Here is a 6190-nt window from a genome sequence, read left to right on the forward strand (position 1 = left end):
TTGCTTTTAACGCCGTCTTAGCTGGTTCTTCCAGAGAAAGCACAGCCTTTACTGCATTCATGAGTTCAGCTACATCTGAACTAAAGCTCTGCGACTGATCATCATACAGAGTTGAATCTATTGTTTCCGCATCATCATCCGATGTATCCTCTTGTGTAGTCTGCCATACAGACGTATCTGTCTTAGTCTTACCTACCCCTTGGTTGCTTGTAGAGGCTACTGGAACCAAACCATAGGAAGGGAGCTGCATGTATGGGTTCATAGTGTAACCTAACCCCTGAGGTGGTGCTACTGGAGCTACCTGTCCGCTATTGAAGACAGAGTCTTTGCGAACATATTCCATGGTGGCTCTACTGGAGGTTGAACTAACTCCTATTTTTTACTTAGCTGAAAAGCGAAACAGTTTGCACACAAACCCTCATAAGTGACCAATTGAATCATATCAATTACCCCTGACTTACAAGATAAGCATGTTAGGGCTGTAGGAGTGCTTGACAAATTCTCATCACTTTTGCCGCTCACAGACATTTTTTCTGATATTGACTACACAATTTTGTGACTGAACCACACCCTATAATCAGTATATAGAGGTGAAATCAATCTGACCACAGTGCACCTGATTTGAGGGTCAGAACAGGACCGACATTACACAGAAAAGTCAGCACACATACTAGCAGTCAGTCACATGTTAAAGCATTAGACATTGTCATATGAGAATACAACCTCCATAATAACTTATACATAAGTAGGAAACTTGTACTTCTGTTTAACTGGTTCTTTTTCAACATAACATGCAGAAAACACAGTAATATACAGGTCTCATATGCAATAGGTACTAAAAATTAACAGTGCACACTAAGAAGTAGAAGGAATTTTTAGTACTGTATACCCTGCCTCCAGGGAGCGGGATACAGGGAGACTCACCACACTTCCATATCCAAGCAAAGACGCTGAGTGGATTCAGACGCTACTGGTGTACACTGCCGCTCTTGGTAACTGATAACGGACACGGACGCTCACCAACGGACACGGACGCTGAGCGACTCCACGTGCATGCAGACACTAAAGGCCTGCGACTTGGTCTGGCGGGTTTATATCCAGTGTACACAACCGCAGCATCTAAGCTGCGACCGAGTACCCTCGTGGTAGCGTCTGAGCCGGAAGTGAGGTCATTCAGTTCATGAAACGAGAGACCCGCGGGAACTGGCCATGAACTCGGAGGAGGGACGGCCAGGAGAGCATCTGAAACCCCCTGTTGACTTAAACTCCCAGGATCGCGGCCTCACCTAGTCCTGGCGCCTATGATCCCCGGAGCGTAGCGCTGTCACACTCGAGATGTTCGGCGCATCAACACGCCGTTTGTAGTCTCCACCAAATCAGCGTAGCTGTGTCCTGACCCCTCTAGTAAGAGGAAGTCCATATACTCACTGTCTCCCCATGCTCCGGCCACAGCCTGGTAACGTCTGCTGGACCTGCTAGAACATCCGACACAGACGCCCGTCGAGACAGCACTGTAACGCTGTTAAGAGAAGTCGCTCAAACCAAAACAGTAAGTCTATAAAAATAAAGTAATGAAAACTTGAGGCTGCTTTCACAGCAGCCCTGACCATGCGGCTTCCTGCCGCACCAAGCAAAAAACTGATCTGACTGAGTCAGGGGGCGGGACTATATAGTGGAGGCCCCAATGCATCCTGGGAGGCCAGAAAGCTTGTGACCGTGTTGGTGCCATTTTCGCTGTCGCTCGACAATATCCCAATGTTATCCTGTGGATAATCATGTGGACCCAGCCAGAGAAATCATAAATGAAGAGGGAAGTCCAAGAGCAGAGCATTCTGTCCCTCCTGGAGGGGGTCATGTTGGGAGGTATGTTGTAGTATTATTTTCATACTTGCCTACCTGACCCTCTCCATGAGGGAGAAAATGCTCTGTTCCTGGACTTTCCTGGTAATGTATGATTGCCATCACCTGTGGTGAGCTAGTTAATTGATAAGAAAGGTGTTACACCACAGGTGATGGCAATCATACATTACCAGGAAGGTCCAGGAACAGAGCATTTTCTCCCTCATGGAGAGGGTCAGGTAGGCAAGTATGATTACTTAGCAACAGACTCAGATACAGTAATTTCTACATTCGATGGTTCTGACCACCAATAGCTAGCTTTTTGTAACTCAGACATCCCCAGCCTCTTCCTCAAAGAACAATAAAAAGTCCAGGTTTTAGTGATATCCTTGCTTGAGCACAGGTGACATAGTTAGTACCTCAATTATTTGATTTAACAATCTGTGCTGAAGCCTGGATATCAGAAAAACCTGTACTGTTGGTGTGTCTTGAGGATCAAGGTTTGGAATGCCTGTTGTAATTGAAGGCAAAGATGAATCTTAGTAAATTTACACCTAGATAATGGATTTGGGAGGTAAGTTTACTCAGTAGCAGATATGATGGGGAAAAAAAAAAAAAAAAAAAAAAAACCTCAAAACATTTTAGACAATAAAACCATCAGAATAAACATTGGTTATATTGATACAATTTCAGTAATCTGTAAAGGCAACAGAAGCTGTATTTTCTGCTCACTCATTAGAATCACAAGTGCCATGGAAACACCTTCAGGTAATCCCATGCAGTTCAATTTTGCACTTCACTTGATCAACATACAGTAGCATCACAAGCACCAATAAATGGACTAAAAATGCATTTCTCTAACAAAGGATTTCAGGTAAGTAACAAACAGCACCTTCAGAGCCGGCCTTAGGCATAGGCAAACTAGGCAATTGCCTAGGGCATTTGGTATGCTTAGGGGCACCAGCAGCTTCTGCTGATTAAAATGATATGCGGCATGCCTATATTCTGTGTGTGACTGTGGCTGTATCTGCATACAAAATGCTACATTGCAGTGTAGTCCCGGAAACCATTGTAATGTAGCATTTCATATGCAGATACAGCCGCAGTCACACATAGATTATAGGCATGCTGCATATCATTTTAATCAGCAGAAGCTGCATGTGCATCCTAGCCACATAGTAATGCATCTAAGATGCATTTTTATAAACAAAAGGCACCCCACATTAGCATAGCTACCAGCTGACTCATGTCAGGCATCTCCTGCAGAACTAGCGGCGGTGCTAGGGGGCACCAGCCAAAATCTTGCCTAGGGCATCATATTGGTTAGGGCCGGCTCTGAGCACCTTAACTTTGTTTTGCCCACTGTCCTACAGTGGAGAGCCACACTCAAGTTATCCTTACCACTCACCTCTGAATCAGGTAATGAGAGGCTTAGCAAGCACAGCATGGAAGCCACAATATATAGCACAGATGGGATCCAAACAATTTAGATCAAATCAATCAATCAATCAATCAATGTGTAGAACACACCCAGGGAGTCCTGTCTGAGTTCTCTCTAAAGGGCCCTACTCACTCGGCGATGCGCCGCCGAGGTGCCCGACGGCCGATACGGCCGACGAGCAACCCGGCGGCGGGGGGGCAGTGAAGGGGGGGGAGTGAAGTTTCTTCACTCCCCCCGTCACCCGGCTGCACTGAAGTGCAGGCAAATATGGACGAGATCGTCCATATTGGCCTGCATGCACAGCTGACGGGAGATCAGCGATGAACGAGCGCGGGGCCGCGCATCGTTCATCGCTGGAGTCTCCACACTGAAAGATATGAACGAGTTCTCGTTCATTTACGAGATGGACTCCCAGCTGAAGGGGTGAGGCCAGTCAGAACACTAATACCCCTTTCAGACTGACAATAGCCAGGTTGCACCCATAATGTGTACACTGGTGTTTCCCAGATGCCACCCGGCTTGAGACCCCTTCAGACTTGCGGCCCCACCCGGCATATTGGCGGGTTGGTGACGTCACCGCTGACGCTACCGGAGGCTGTGCTTGGAGATAATCATCTCCAAGCTCCACCTCCCCCATGCAGAGAATGGGTGCCAGGTTGCCTTGACTCGGCATACCTGTTCACACTGCACAGCTTCCCGTGATGAGACCCGGGATATTCTTACAGGACCCTTTCACACTGAGCAAATTCCCGGGTTGATGCGCGTTCATGTGCAATAACCCGGGAAATTTTTGTCAGTCTAAAAGGGGTATAATGTGACAGGCAATCCCCAGAGAAAAGGAATAAAAAAAGGCAAGCTGAAAACCTGCTGTACGCCACCTCAGGGAGCGCCACAGACAAGGTGACCAGTATCAGCGCACTACTGCCGGTTGGTCTTCAGTATGCCGGCTGTGGGGATCCCGGCGCACAGTATACCGGCGCCGGAATCCCCACAGCCGGCATACCGACACTTATTCTCCCTCGTGGGGGTCCATGACCCCCCTGGAGGGAGAATAAAATAGCGTAAGGGGCTCATTTGCGCTCGCCACACTGTCGGTAAGCCGGTGGTCAGCCTCCCGGTGCCGGTATGCTGGTCGCCGGGAGCCCGACCGCCAGCATACTATACCACACCCCTACTGCCACCTAGGGTATCTGTGTTCATGCACAGAGCAAATAAACATGCACAAGCATGCCACAATAAATAAAAACAAATGTCCTTATTTATCAATGAGTGATAAATTTCACTGTGAGTGATAAATTGCACCAGCCAATTAGCTCCTAACTGCCATGTTACAGACCGTGTTTGAAAAATCAAAGTAAAGGTGTATACAGACGGAGAGATTTTGACCGAGCGATTTCCCTTGAACTGGCAGTAGGAGATTTTGACTAACTTTTCCAGCGATTTTGACTATGAGCGATTTTGACTAACTCATTTAAGCAAGGGGATGCTTTTTCTTTTCCAGCGACCTAGCCAAAATGACTTGCCTGCACAGTCTATTTTTAGCAACGATAGCGATCTGACGGGGACGCACATTGCTATCAGTGGCTGTGTACACACAGAGCGATATGCACTAACTTTCTGAGCGATTTTGACTATATAGTCAAAATCGCTCAGTTATATCGCTCCATGTGTATGCACCTTTAGGAGCAGATTGGCTGGTGCAATTTATCACTCACAGTGAAATTTATCACTCATTGATAAATAAGGGCATTAGTCTGCCCAAAAACACCAATAATAAAAAAGAGCATGATTGCCCAGCAAAAGGTGGTACAGTATGTCACTCACATACATAGACTTTAAGTGCCAGCGTCCTACATACAAAACAGAATCAGAGCTGTGATATAACTGCAGCAGACACTGCATGGCAACCCTCCCCATCATACTTGCCTACCCTCCCGGAATGGCCGGAAGGCTCCCGAAAATCGGGTGGCTCTCCCGGCCCCCTGGAAAGGTGGGCAAGCCTCCCGCTTTCCGTGCTGCCCCTCCACGACCCTCCTCGGCCGCCCGCAGCAGAGAACAAGTGGACGGTCCGATGACGTGATTCGCGCTGAATCGTGTCATCGTAGCTCCGCCTCCTGCTATACAGCGCCTCTTTTATTGGTAATGCATAGCAGGGGGCGGAGCCACAATGACGCGATCCTGATGCCATGCCCCCGGACTGTCCACTACCCTGTTGGCCACGCCCTCGGACCGCCCATTCTGATGCCAGCCACGCCCCCATGCACCTACAACACTGCCTCCTCCCGGAGGAGGGGGCAGCAAAGTAGGTATGTATGCTCCCCACCAAAGTGAGGCACACAATGATGTCCACAAGGTGGCAATAAGGTGCGTGTCTATAGAGCACAGCTGTGACTGTGAGCAGGAAGCCCTGAGCAACTAGAATGGTGTGTGAAGAAAATGAACTGGTTGGGACTCCTGCCTGAAAAGGGAGCACGGTTTCTTAAAAGGGGCATGGCTTTGCAGCATACTTGCCTACCTTGCTGCCCCCTCCTCCGGGAGGAGGCAGTGTTGTAGACACATGGGGGTGTGGCCGGCGGCATAATGGGCTGTCCGAGGGTGTGGTCAGAGCCAATGTGGGCAGTCCGGGGGCATGACATCACAATCGCGTAATCGTGGCTCCGCCCCCCCGCTATACAGTGCCGAGAACATAGGCACTGTATAGCAGGGGGCGGAGATACGATGACGCGATTCAGCGCGAATTGCTTCATCGGATCCCCTCGGCCGCCCACTTATTTTCTGTTGTGGCTGGCCGAGAGGGGGAATGGTGGGCCTGATAGGGAAAACGGGAGGCTTGTCCACATTTCCGGGGGAACCGGGAGGGCCACCCGATTTTCGGGAGCCTACCAGCCATTCTGGGAGGGTAGGCAAGTA

This window comes from Pseudophryne corroboree, chromosome 2 (genome assembly GCF_028390025.1).
Source record: "Pseudophryne corroboree isolate aPseCor3 chromosome 2, aPseCor3.hap2, whole genome shotgun sequence".
In the NCBI taxonomy this organism is placed as follows: Eukaryota; Metazoa; Chordata; class Amphibia; order Anura; family Myobatrachidae; genus Pseudophryne; species Pseudophryne corroboree.